This window comes from Manis javanica, chromosome 9 (assembly GCF_040802235.1).
Source record: "Manis javanica isolate MJ-LG chromosome 9, MJ_LKY, whole genome shotgun sequence".
Classification (NCBI taxonomy): Eukaryota; Metazoa; Chordata; class Mammalia; order Pholidota; family Manidae; genus Manis; species Manis javanica.
Genome location: NC_133164.1, coordinates 124,287,349 through 124,301,053, shown reverse-complemented (window position 1 = coordinate 124,301,053; position 13,705 = coordinate 124,287,349).

Sequence of the window (13,705 nt, the reverse complement as noted above, 5' to 3'; positions counted from 1 at the left end):
ACGCTGAGCCGGCTTGGGGAGAACTCCCGTGTGGACAGACTCCTTCTCAGTCTGTCCCTTCTTTCCCGGCGGCTCAGAACGTACGCTTACCCCAGGGAGATCTGAGCGGAAGGGAGATTCTGTGGCGGCACTCACGCGTGGAGAGACAGCCAGGTTTCTCTCAAAAGGCTACAAACCTTGGAAGAAATTCTTTCTTTGATGGCATCTGTACAAAGCACAATAAATATTACCAGGTCTGAAAAATACCAAACTAAATATGTGTGGAAGAAGTAAAAGTATAGACATTTCTGAAATGTTTCCAGCGGCTTTAAATGTTTTTTTAGGTTGCAATTTTGTCCTGTCATCACGGAGCTTAGACGAGGTCATGAAATCACACTTGCTGCCTTGTTCTGTCCATCGGTTCAGACAGCACCCAAGGTGCAGGTCAGGGTTCGAGTTTTTCACGCACTTAACTCCATGCTTAGTGCATAGAAGACGCTCCACACACCCAGAGAGGAAAGAAAACAGCACCTGATGCAGATGCCCACCCAGTGCCCGTATGTACAGAGACACTGGGCATGTAACGACAGGAGATTATACTGTCCTTACCAGAATTAGGTGGTGTGATCTTTTATATTTCCATATTATATATTTTAAGAAAATATCGGGCTTCTTTGGAGGTGATGCAGCCCATCAAGGAAGTGGCTCCACAACTTAAGTTCGAATAAGTGGGGGGAGGTGGGCCTGGAGAGGCAGGTGCGACGATTTACTGGGTTTGTGGGCGGACCCAGGAAAGAACAGGTACAGGAGCCGGAGGGCGCGACCCCCCAGCGGCGTCAGCCTCCATTCGGAGGTTTGCAGCGGCCAACGGTTCTGCCTGTGGCTCACACGTGTGGCTGAGTTTGTCTCCGGGGCTTTGAGCTACTGTGGCAAATCCCCAAGTGTTGGCCTAACAACGCAGCAAAGGATACTTTTGTTTCCTTTTTCCGTTTGGCACATGAGAAAGGCTTCTCCTCTTTCCTGCTTAAATATACACAAAGGACTCAGTATACTTGGAGTGTTAACACCAAGAAAGAGATGCTGAGAAATTTAAAGGAGTTTAATCTGACAATTGATGCTCTAGTTAATTCCTAAATGAATAACTGATTAGCTCCACATTTTCCAGGAAATCACAGCATTCTGCACCATGACATAATTCAAGATGACGTATCATTTTATTTTACTCAAAGAAGGCCACACATGAAAGCAAACGTTTCTCCGCTTGGCACTGCCCCTCCTCCCGCCTGTCTGGACTAGCAATTGGACTCATTAGTAGGTAGCAAAGACAGCATCGCGGAAGAGAGAACCGGGGTTTAGTTTCTCAAGTAATTTTTAAGAAGTTTGGCTTGTGGAGGTGTCAGAGGGCCTCCAGCCTGGGGACAGCTGCTCACTGAGTCTGTCGGGAGATAAAGGTGTGGTGTCCAAGCTGCCAGGTCGCTGTTTTGAAAGTGGGAAGGGAAATCCCTCCATTTGAATGTTTTTCTTAAAATGCTAACAAGGATGCCAATTAGCAGCCATTAAACTGTGGTTCTTAGGATGCGGACGCCCCCATGGGAGGGTCTTTCTGCAGATGGTGGCCTCATACTCACAGGCAACTTGGTTAGTGTCCCAGAGTGAATGTCTAGTCAGTTTTCCTCTGGGCTGGGTGGCCCCAAAGCCCCCCAGCAGACGGAGCCCGCAGGTCTGAGCTGGTCCCCCCTCCCGCCGTTGGGCCTGTGTCCTGAGGTCAGCATGGCAGTTACCTTAACCCTCTCGGGACTGGCCTCTCTGTTCCCAGGCCACACAGCCAGCTGCTAGTCCGGGACCTCTCGGGGCCTCTTTGTTTTATATGACATGTAGGTCCTTTGCTTCTGTTCTTCAGTCACCCCTCAGCACACCCTCCCCGACTGCCATTAACTGTTGCAACAGGAAGTAAGAAAAGAAATGAAGTAAATCAACTTTGCTACAATAGCTCTGGATACATTTTGGGTAATGGAAGGAAATTGGATGCCCTAAAGCAGGGTCAGTATGCTGAAAGACCGGAGTGAGTTTCCAGGTGCCGTGACAGGGAGAGCACGGAGCCAGCCGGTGGGGACAAGGGCGCTGGGGCCCTGACACCTGCCCTGGGGCCCGGTGGCATCTGCACAGGCTACTTCCCCTCTTTGCTCCACGGTTCTTCCACCTGTCACGTGCGGCCACAGACCTCAGCTGCGGGTCCTGGTGACGGGTACTCAGGCTGCGGGAAGGGCCCCGCCGAGGGCTGCTTGTGGTGGTTCTGAAGCAGCACAGAGGGCAGGGGCTCCCCCTGGCACTCGCTCTAAGACCGGGGGGTCAGCTTTACAGTTACCACAGAGTTCTCAAGGATGTGGAAAACTGTTTACATTAAAGTCCGTGAGAAAAGTAAATTCAAGTGGCAAGAACCATATGTCAAAGTGTAAGAAAATACAGGAGGAAGGTTGAAACATGACAGAATTAACATTGATGCGTCTGCAGGGCGGGGTCATGCGCGATCTTATCAAGAATGCTGGTTTAGCCTTTCTCAATGGCTTGAAATAATTGTTATTTTTACAAGAAGAGAAGAGATCCTTTTCCAAGCCTCAAAAATGAAATGAAAAGGAAAATTCAATGTGTATAATTTATTCGAGGACATTGGCAAACATCGTGTGTGAAGGCTGCATGTACGTGATGCAGTGAAAACCTGCTGGTTGTTTTCTTCTAGAGGCTCTGCTGTTAAAATAATGATTTGAGAATTCAAGCTAGAGAAATTAAAATAAGAGGGTAGGCGGAAGCTGCGGTTCCATCCTGGGGGAGCTCAGGGGGAAGGTGCCCGCTCCCAGAGATGCCATGGGGCCAGGGGTGTTTTCTGCAGTGTCTCCCGTCATTGGTACTCTCATGACTGGGGTCCCAACTTTACCCCTAGAGCGGCTGGGGTCGGTTTGCTTGCAAGGTTAGGTGGCCTGCAGAAGTCGGGGCGCAGCTGAGAGAGGCCAGCAAGGGCTGCAGAAGGGCGTGTCCGGGTGCACGGTTTGCAGCCTGAGAGTTGCACATTAACCAGTCCTGTGACTGCATGAGAAATTAATTGTTTTTTATTTGTATCTTTTTAGCCAGAGGACGTTTCTCTGTATCGATAAACATTACATTAATTTTCCATTGTTCTGGTTGGTTCTAAGATACTGTGGGTCAAATGAAAGTTACATTAATCCCACTGGAAAAATCCCAAAATAAGCAAAACTCAAAAAAGTCTGCGGACGTCTAATCAGGAAGTGATGTCAGCTGCTGCAGTCTTACTTCCAAACTTGGGTGTTTTCCTCGCCGAGTCCTTCTGAGAGTGACAGAGCCCCAACGGGCTGCAGCTTCACAGACCACGGAGGGCTTGTCCTCTGACAGGCGGTCAGCCGTCTGCTGCCCTATGTGAGAGCCAGGGTTTCAGGGAGGACAAGCACCCCGAGGGTCCTCGTTGACGAAGGGCTCACGCCGCACAGACAGGGGCGCGCTGGCCGGAGGTGCTGGCAGACAGCACGTCCGAGGGCCTGTGGACCGTTAGCACCTGACCCAGAAGCGGCGATCCAGAGGAAATGTGGCTTCTCCATTTTCCGGCCCCCCCAGGCCGGAGCTCTCGCCGCGCACTGCTCTCTGTCTGGGTGACAGGGAGGTCACTGTGGGCTCTCCAAGTCCCGATAAGCCAAGCTTTCCCCAGCCCCAAGGCCCTTTGAAGTTGCAGACAATTCACGATAATTGATAATCTAATCTCAGCCTGGCCTGTGTGTTTTTCTTCCTTTTCTCTCCAGGCTGCTCTGCAAGGAGGGAATTCTTGGAGTGTGTGTGCTGACCGCCTCACGGAAAGGCTGCCCTGCAGGGTTTTGTGAAAGGCGGACCCTTGGGACTCCGCCGGCCAGTCGAGTGTGGGGAGGAAGGTGGGGGCAGAGGAAGGGTCTGTGACTCACCCCTCAGGCTGCCCTGGGCAATTACTGAGGTGGAGCCCCACGGGTTGTTACTTACACTTGATACCTTGTAGCCAAAGTCCACTCAGGGACTGAAGGTCACCAAGTGGTACTTAAAAAAAAAAAATGGTTTAGGTGATTTCTTTTCTTCTCTTTAGTGGAGTAAGTCAATTAATAGTCAGGTTCGGCCTGATGAAGAAAAGAAGTCTCAAAGAGATCTTATTAGAATAATTAAAATTCTCTGTTCCTCAGTTTGCTTTCCTTGACCGTCTAGTCTGTATTTTCCCTCATTGTCTCTGGAAATCTTTCAGATGGGGACCGAGAAGGCATCACAGTCAGCATGCCTCCTCGCCAGCACGGCTTGTGATGTTGACCATTTACAGAGACCACACGTGTGCTGTCACTTATTAACCGAGTTTTCCCCGAAGATCCAGGAGCCCCACAGGGCGGCAGGCCTCCGCCCCGTTCCGTGGGCCTGAAAGCTTTGTGCTTCTTGCACGTCGCACGGGGGCCCCTTTGGAAAGGCTTCCGTCCCCAGGTCCCAAGATGGCATTGCCACGAGGTGGCAAAGGCTGGTCTCTGAAATGGTCTATCTTTAGAAGTTAAACCTTCTTTGAACTTCTCTGCATCTTCTGTACTTAAGTTTGACTCAGAAGAAGTTTGGCAGCCCAGTTGGAAGCCTGGACTTGTTGGGCAGAAAGCAGGCCCCGGCTTGCTCCGCATGGCTCCTCCTCACTGCGTTTAACAGCCCCCAGGTCTGTGTGACTGTGCCCAGCCCACAGCCAGCCTGGGTGGGGCGGTCACATCCTCCGTCTTCACAGCCCACCGTCCAGCCCAGAGAGGGCGCAGAGCAGGTACCCACTTGCAGCCTGATTGGGCCGACGGCCGAAGCAGTTTTCTGACGCTTTCTTCTGTGTGCCATTCCTGGGGCAGAGAAGGACTCTGAGTAACTTTGTTTGTTTAGCATGTTCGTTCAAAACCATGGTGTTATCATAAAACATCTCCCAGCACTTGAGGTAAACAAAGGGCTCTTCCTAACTAGCAGTGGGAAAACACTCGGGCCATTGTGCAGAGAGGTGGGCAACACGGGCACAAGGGCGGCTGTCAGGGAGCCTGGAACATTCTCCAGACTGAGCGGGAAGGAGGCTGGAGGCATTTTTATGCCTGACTCCTGCGGGGACCTGCGTCCGGGGATGGGACGTGGGTCACTGCAGACTCTGCTCACGCCCACTGTCGCTCTGTGTTCTCATGTCCATGGCTGGCCCCGGGTCAGGCGCGTGGGACCTGGAGTGGGGGTGAAGTGCCGCCGTGATGTGACAGCGGGTTGCGGGCCTGCTGTCACCCGCTCCTCGTGTGCTGCTCAGAGTGGTCCCCGTGCCCTGATGGGAAGGTCCCTCACGGTCACTGTGTCAGAGACACAACTGGGTCACAAAGCGCTGGGTCTCAGCCACTGGTGGGTGCAGCTTTGCATGCGGGCCGAGCACGGGTCTGGCCACTGGGCAGGGGTAGCGCCTCATCTACGTGTCGACCAGAGGCAGGGCCCAGGGAGCCAGGGAGCAGCTCCCTCACGTGCCCCTGTCTGACGTGGGCCTGTGGGAGGAAGGAGCTGAGTGGGACTGCGGGCCTCACGTGTCTGCACAAAGCCACAGAGCGGGATTTGAAGTGAGCCAGAGGGCATTGAGACGTGACGCACAGGCTCTTCCTCACACGCACAGATGGGCTGGTGGGGAAACCTGGACGGACGTGCTCCGTTCTCCTGAAACGCGCCCTCTGCTTCCTAACTTAGCCAGGCCCTGCTTCCTGGCGACACCGTTCCCGTGCGCATGTCCTGAAGGAGGGGCTCTTCACTCCAGGCCCCCAGAGGTGCGGGCACCTCCTTGCCCCCGTCTGGGACCTCAGGCCTCCGAGCTCGGTGCACACTGGCGCCTTCCGTGAAGGGCGGGCATTTTTCTTTCTTTTCTAAGATGGCACGGTCATATCATCATTGCATGAAAACTAGAAAGTTCTGGAGGTAGGAGAAGATGAAAGCACTGGGTGGCCTTGCCCACAAGACCTTCTGCCTTGTTCTCTCTCCATCACTCTCTACACGCGCAGGGACGGCACTATTTCTGTTTCATGCTTTGCCACTTACTTTTATAATAAGCTTTCTTGTTAAAGACTGGACTTAACTGAGATTTAAAATTTCACCGTATGACTTATGTCCTCAAAGTGAGTGCTTTGGGTTAAGACTTAGCAGAAGTGTCCCCCATACTGTGGACGTGCAGGCGCTGCAGGGACGGGTGAGCCTGCAGCTGAGTGAGAAGGGCTGAGGCCGACTGGCCGGAGGAATTCGTCACAGGCAGCTGCTCTGCTAGTGGCTCCTCAGCCCACTGCTGGGAAAAACACGTGTGTGCACACACATGTACACAATGCATGCTTGTATAGACACGAATGCACCCATACATGTACACAATAATGCACACAGCACACACACAGACACATATAAGCACACATGCACACAGATTCATAGGTGTTCACGAGACACAGCAATGAACACAACACATGCACATACATGTGCACATGCATTCATGTCCACACCCATGGAGACACAGGCACACACACAGACCTGCATGTAAGCGTGCGTGTGTGCACACACAGACATGCATCCTTCCTGGTAGGGAAGTCAAGGGGGTTCTGTGATGTTCATTCTCATCATTTGCAGATGACAGTCACTTTTCATCAAAACAGATAAATTTTGCATAGTACTGTGTTATTTGCAAGGCATTTCTGTTGTTTCATGTGTTTCTTTGGACTCCTTTGTGAGGTAGGTGTGGTTATTATAAGTGGAGAAACATTCAGTGATACGAAGAGATTTTCCCCAAGGTCTGGCCTGGGCTGGAACTAGGGTTTCTTTCCTCATGGACTCTTATCTGTCCTTAAATGTCACACCAGGGAAAGAAATACATAAAGGTTTTTCCTTTTTTTCAAATAATGAAATAATAGAGATGGAGAGAGAGAGGTAATTTTAAGGCCACACAGAGATTCACTGGCTAAATACAAAAGAAATCCATGTTTCCTCATTTTAATCCATATTTTTCTGATCCCAGTGCTCAGTTCTTTACCGTCTTACTAAAAACAGTTACATTAAACCAGAAATTAATAGTCCATTTTTCAAATTCTCTACAGGCTCCTTTTTGAATTAGAAATGGTGTTTGGATTTATGTTAGTATGTTCAAGATTCACAAAGGGCAGATTATTTGGTAAAGGTGTTTCCAGGAGTAAACGTGTGTAAATGCGCCCAGGTGCACGCACTGTGGGGGGGGGTAGTCAGCAGGGGAGGCGCTCGACACCAGCGCGGAATGTGTGTACGTGTGTGTCCGGGCCCCTCGGCTGTCGGGTCCATCCCAGCTGGAAGACCCTTCTGGAACCCACAGCACGAGTACTCGGAAAGGGACCACGCACTGCCATGTCAGGAACATCTGATTATCTTAGCTTCTGATTTAGAAAACTGATACAAATGTGAAAGCAGAGTATTTTTATTTTCTGCGTTGAGTTACTGATAAACCCAGTTTTAGGGGCCTTGCCCAGCGTCTGACCTGAGCCCTAGGAGGGTGAGGGAAGGTCAGACCATGGGATTCTGTGTAGGAACGGTTGTCGGAAACTGCCGTCTGTAAAATTGGTCAGTCACACTGAGTCTGTGGTGCCATGACCCATGGAAAGCACTCAACACGGCCAAAACGAATGGGTTCAGGAGCAGGTGGGGAAGGTTGGACGGTAGAGAGCCACCTGCTCACCTGTGTGCGGGCCTCCTCCTGGGGCCTTCGCCCTTTGGCTCAGATGCTCCTTCTCAGGAAGCATCCTGCCCCCCTTCAGCGCAGCGAGGTCCCCTCACCACTAGCCACTGTCCCCACAGCACTGCCCGGGATACAGCTCTGTGGCGCAGAGGTGGCAGAAGGCAGGAAGGCCCCTTGCTGAAGCCCACCAGGCCCTCTGCACGGTGGTGGCATGTGTCCTCAAGGGTGGAAATGACTGGCATTCTCACCTCGCCACCTCCATCTGCTTGAGTTGTGGGAGCGGCCCGGGCAGGTGGGCGGGGCAGCTGGGCCGGCGCTCCAGGCAGCAGGCTCCTGCCTGTGGGACAGCTGCCCCAGCCTCACTTGCCCGGAGGAGGCCCTGGGAAATTCATGTCCCGGGCACAACTGCCCTGCAGGAAATGTCTCTCCGCAGAAATTCTTGGGGAACAGTATCTGTGGCTCTTTGGTGAGAAGCTGTTAAGGAATACTGATTCACACCCACATGGAAACATTTAACTCTGTACAACTTTGTGGGGACACCAAGCTTGGTGCATTTGTCCCTAAAGATCCATCACTGCTGGACCACTGTCAGTCAGCCCTGGGAACAGTGCCTGTGTACAGAGCCAGCTCTGTGCTGGCCTCTCTTTCTGGCTGGGAGTGTGTTATTGTCACGGTCCCCCTGAGACTGGGTGGGGGTCCTCCCACGTCTTTCTGCTCAGGAGGCCACGTGGGCTCCGTGTGATGGGGAAGGTGAGGTCCCAGGGCGGGAGGTCTTGGCATCCTGGGGTCCACGTCTGCTTGGACTCAGGCTTTGCCTTCAGCCCCTGATAAGCATCACGGGGCCCGTCTGCATGCTTAGGCTTTCGCTTCATTGAGCTGCTTTCACTGTCTTTTACCATTAGTGTCTGTTGAGCCGCTCTTTCCAAAATGCTTTGGAGACACAGGGAATGAACTGAGTTACCCACTAGGATCTTAAAATGCAAGAGATGGCCTGGAGGGTCCACTGAATCAGGGCTAACGGACTTCCGGAGCTCTGGCTCATGTCTGGCACCTGCTCTGGGTCGTTGGCCTGGCTCCAGTGTCGTCTCTGGGGACTGCCCCCTCGTCCCAGCACCTGCCCACCTCAGGATTCACCAGTGGGGCCGTTCCAGCTGGTGACAGCGTGGAGATGTGTCTGGGGCACATGGGCGCACCGTGCTGTGCCTGGCTGACCACTTGGCTCCTGGAGGAATGACGGCCGAATGCAGGAGAGGGGTCTGTCCATAGAGAGTGGGCCTCTGGGCACACCCGCGTGCTCCTCCTGGGAGCTCGCACCCCCACGAGTCCTGTGGCCATGTCCACAGGAGGCCTGGGAGGGGGTCCTGGGGCAGCGGCCTGTTCTCCATGGGCTCTTTGTGGCCTGCCTGGGCTGCGTGAGGGCCGTCTCGTTGCTGTGGCCTGCAGGGGGGGGTGGGGGGGCAGGCAAAATCCTCTTGGCCTTGGAAGACTAAATAAACCTTCCTTCTGGGACTCCTTCCTGTGTGAGGCGCGACGGTGCCCACACGCCCTCCTGGGATTTCAGTAGGTCATTACTGAATCTCCCCTCCTATCTGGGGTCGAAACTGTATTGATTCCCATGAATTGATTGATCTGCGTGTCAGAGAAACATGTTTTTTCTTTGGGGCATTTTTGTTGAGATGACTTTCCTCGGGCAGATGTCATATCAGGGTCCCAGACAGTATGTTCTCCTGACAGTGGGGTGGCACATGATTTTGTTAAATGTGGAAACAGCACCCTGACTTGGCAGGAATCGCTTGGCTGGGTTGATCTGTGAAATGCTACCTCACTCACCGTGGAAAGAGTGGGCAAGCGGTTCCCTGGGCTGCTTACCTGGCTCCAGGGACAGAGCCCACCTTCACCCCCAGCCCCAGCCGCTGTGGGCCGTCCTGGAGCAGAGAACCTTTCGGTCCTGAGGCCAGATGGTGCAGAATGGCCGGGCCGCAGGGGCAGGGCATGTGTGCAAGGGGGCCCCTTCCCTGTTGGTCCCCATCCTGGATACACGTCAAGTGTGTCCCGTGGGCCTGCAGGGGCTGCCATGAAGGCTGGAGGGCTGTGAGCATCCCTTTCCTTCTTTTAAAGACAGAGCACAGGTGGCAGACTGGGGCTCTCCCCACTGTCCCCTGGAGACCCCTGGGTCCTGAGGCAGACAGGAGAAAATGAACTGGTTGGCTACTGGGAGACGGGCATGTTGCACAGCAAAGGTTTCTTCCTTTTAAAAAAGGCTGACGGAAATTCTGAACTAAGAGCTCACAACAGACACTCTCCGGCAGGCGGCCTTGCCGAGCGCTGATGCGGCGTCCCCATCTCCCTTGGCCTCTGTCGACCCCTGGAAGCCTCTCCTGGGCCACCTCTAGGGTTCGTGTGCCCTTCCGAGTGGCCTGGGATTCTCTAAGTGCCCCTTGGGCACGTGGCTTCTGCGCTGTCCCTACCTACCACCATCTGCACTAGACTTTGAGCTGCTCGAACCAGGCCTGGCCCACGCTTCCTGTAGATGCACGAGGGCCGCAGGTCTGTGTGTCAGCAGCCGGTTTTCCACGACTCAGGATGAAGCTGGTATTACTCACCTGGCAGATACTTTTGAGGAGTTCTGGTTAAGTCTTGTAGTTAGTGGTGACGACCCAGAAAGTGTCATCTTTGGTACTGAGACTGAGGTTTCTAAGGGTCATTACAAAGATAACGCATCAAAAATTTACATTTAGGATATTAATAAGTCATAGTAAATAATTATTGTAGTTAATACTGCATTGCATATTTGAAAGCTGCTGAAAGAGTAAATCTTAAAGGTTTTCATCATCAGGAGAATATTTTGTGACCACACATGGTAATGGATGCGAGCTGGAATCACTGTGATGAACATTTCAGTGCATGTGAGTGTGAAGTGACCATGTCACACCCTTGAAACTGGAGTCATGTCACATGTCATCATACCTCAGTTCAAAAAGAAAAGACTGATTCATTTCCTCTGACGACGGCCTCTGTACCTCATATGGGAGCTGCTCGTGTTCATCGATGCCAGGCTTCTCTGGGGTGAGGCCCACACGCCCCCCACTCCATGGGCGCCAGATCACAGGTGTCTCTTATTGTCAGTGTTCAGAGGGGAATGTGTCCAGCATCGCAGCCTCCACCCAGGTGCTGGATGTCACTGCTGAGGGCCAGTGATTCACGGGCAAAGCTACATAATCAGAAGATGCTCATGCAGAAACTGTAGCACATGTGTAAGCAGTCTAAGGAATTAAAGGTTCCCACATCGCTTTCTGAGGTTTTAATCCGGAGCCCAGCCGGTGACTGGCTTCCAAAGGTCACACCTGCGCTACGGAGAAAAAAAATCAACTTTGGTTTAAGCCAAACCCGAATGAGCGCTGGCTTCCCAGCTGACGTCGGCCACAAGACCGTGGCTCACAGGTGTGTGCCTGTGCAGGGTGCTCCTGTTGCCCAGCTTTCCTCAAAGGAGTTCTCCCAGTACTGACGGACAGTCAGGGCAACAGACGGACAGTCAGGGGCAACGGATGTACAGTCAGAGGCAATGGACGGACACTTGGGCAATGGACGGACAGTCAGGGGCAACGGACGAACAGTCAGGGGCAACGGACGGACAATCAGGGCAATGGACGGACAGTCAGGGCAACGGACAGACACTTGGGCAATGGACAGACAATCAGGGCAATGGATGGACAGTCAGGGCAACGAACAGACACTCGGGCAATGGACGGACAGTCAGGGCAACAGATGGACAGTCAGGGGCAATGGACGGACACTTGAGCAACGGATGGACAGTCAGGGGCAATGGACGGACAGTCAGGGCAACGGACGGACAGTCAGGGCAACGGACGGACAGTCAGGGCAACGAACAGACACTTGGGCAACGGACGGACACTTGGGCAATGGATGGACAGTCAGGGCAACAGACAGACAGGGCAATGAAGGGACACTCGGGCAACAAACGGACAATCAGGGCAACGGACGGACAGTCAGGGCAATGGACGGATACTTGGGCAATGGAACGGACGGACAGTTGGGCAACAGACGGACAGGCAGCTCAACGGACGGACGGGGCAATGAAGGGACACTTGGGCAACGGACAGACAGGACAACGGACGGACAGGGCAACGAAGGGACACTCGGGCAATGGACGGACAGTCAGGGCAACGGATGGGCAGTCAGGGCAATGGACGGATACTCGGGCAACGGACGGACAGTCAGGGTAATGAAGGGACACTCGGGCAATGGACGGACAGTCAGGCAATGGACAGACACTCAGGGGCAATGGACAGACAGTCAGGGCAATGGATGGATACTCGGGCAACGGACGGACAGTCAGGGCAATGAAGGGACACTCGGGCAATGGACGGACAGTCAGGCAACGGACAGACACTCAGGGGCAATGGACGGACAGTCAGGGCCACGGACGGACACTTGGGCAATGGATGGACAGTCAGGGCAACGAAGGGACACTTGGGTAATGGATGGACAGTCAGGGCAACGAAGGGACACTCGGGCAACGGACGGACGAACAGGGCAACAGACGGACACTCAGGGGCAACGAATGGACAGTCAGGGCAATGAAGGGACACTCGGGCAACGGACGGACAGTCAGGGCAACGGGTGGACACTCGGGCAATGGACGGACAGTCAGGGCAATGGACGGACACTCAGGCAACGGACGGACACTCAGGCAACGGACGGACACTCAGGCAATGGATGGACAGTCAGGGGCAACGGACGGACAGTCAGGGGCAATGTGTTTTGGCTGCCACCAGTCCGCTAAATCTGAGTGAACAGGTCTGAGTCCTTTTACAAAGTGCCTGTCAGCCCGGAACTCAGACGGCGTATTTTCAGATGCTTTAGTTTGCACCTCTTGAACTCCACTGGCAATTAATAGTTGAGAATGACTCTTTTTTTTTTAACTTCCTGAACTTGAGAAACAGAAGTGCCCTGGTTGGAAACGTCCACTAAGTGCCGGCAGCCGTCCTGGATGTTCTGTCTGGGCTGCGTGGCATTCGTGGGCGTGCAGGGGCGGCAGGTGCGCCTCCCCCACGGCCGGCTCCTGGGTGGCAGCAGCCCCTGGTAGGGACGCCGCTCGTCTCTGTCGGGAATGAAGACAGAGCTTCCCTTCCCAACGTGAACAGAAACTATGCCTTCAGCACGAACCGGAGCCCCGAGGAAGGCAGCTCCTCTTCTCGCTCCTGACTCCGGGGCGTGGGACTGGGACGTGGCGGCCGGGGCGACCCCAGCCGTCGCCAGGGGCAGGAGGAGCCGCCGGCCGCTAGCGGGTGGCATCTGTGCGGAGGCACCGCATCGCAGGCTGAGGAGGCCAAGCTGCTCTGCTTTTCTTTGCTGCTTCCCGGGCTGCGGCTGCTGCTGTGATGCCGGGGTGACTTCATGTCAGCTGGGGAGGCCCAGAGGGGTTACGGGCAGGGACACCAGATGCACAGTGGACATACTCAGGGCAGGGCAGCAGTGCCCGTTCCTGATGGGCTGGCGGCAGGCTCGCTTTCCCCGCGTCAAGAGAGCAGGACCCCAGCCTCCCGAGAGACATGGCGGGAGTCCTTCTGTCCCGGGAGCCTGCTGGTGAGCCGAGCAAACGGCCAGCTCTTGCCTCTGATTCTGGCCCCGCTTCTGCGGGTGTCCTGCCCCTCTGTACAGTTGGGCTGATAAAATGTGCCTATAACGTGAAGTAAGATCTCAGGAGAACGGAAGCAAGCAGCTGAGAGTGAAAAGGCAGCTTCCTTCTCCCCTGCCTGGACCTGTGCCTGGAGGGCGCTCGTTTTTGCCACACCGAGTGGCCACCCACCCACGATGACACCTTCTAAACATGGTGTGGAGGCCCTGGTGGGCGCCAGCTTTGCGGAGGGCAAGGTGGGGTACATGCCAAGAGCACCATGATCTGGATGTCACCCCCAGCTTAATTAACAGTGTGTCCATCAGATTGCAAGGAGTCGGCACTCACTTCTGTGT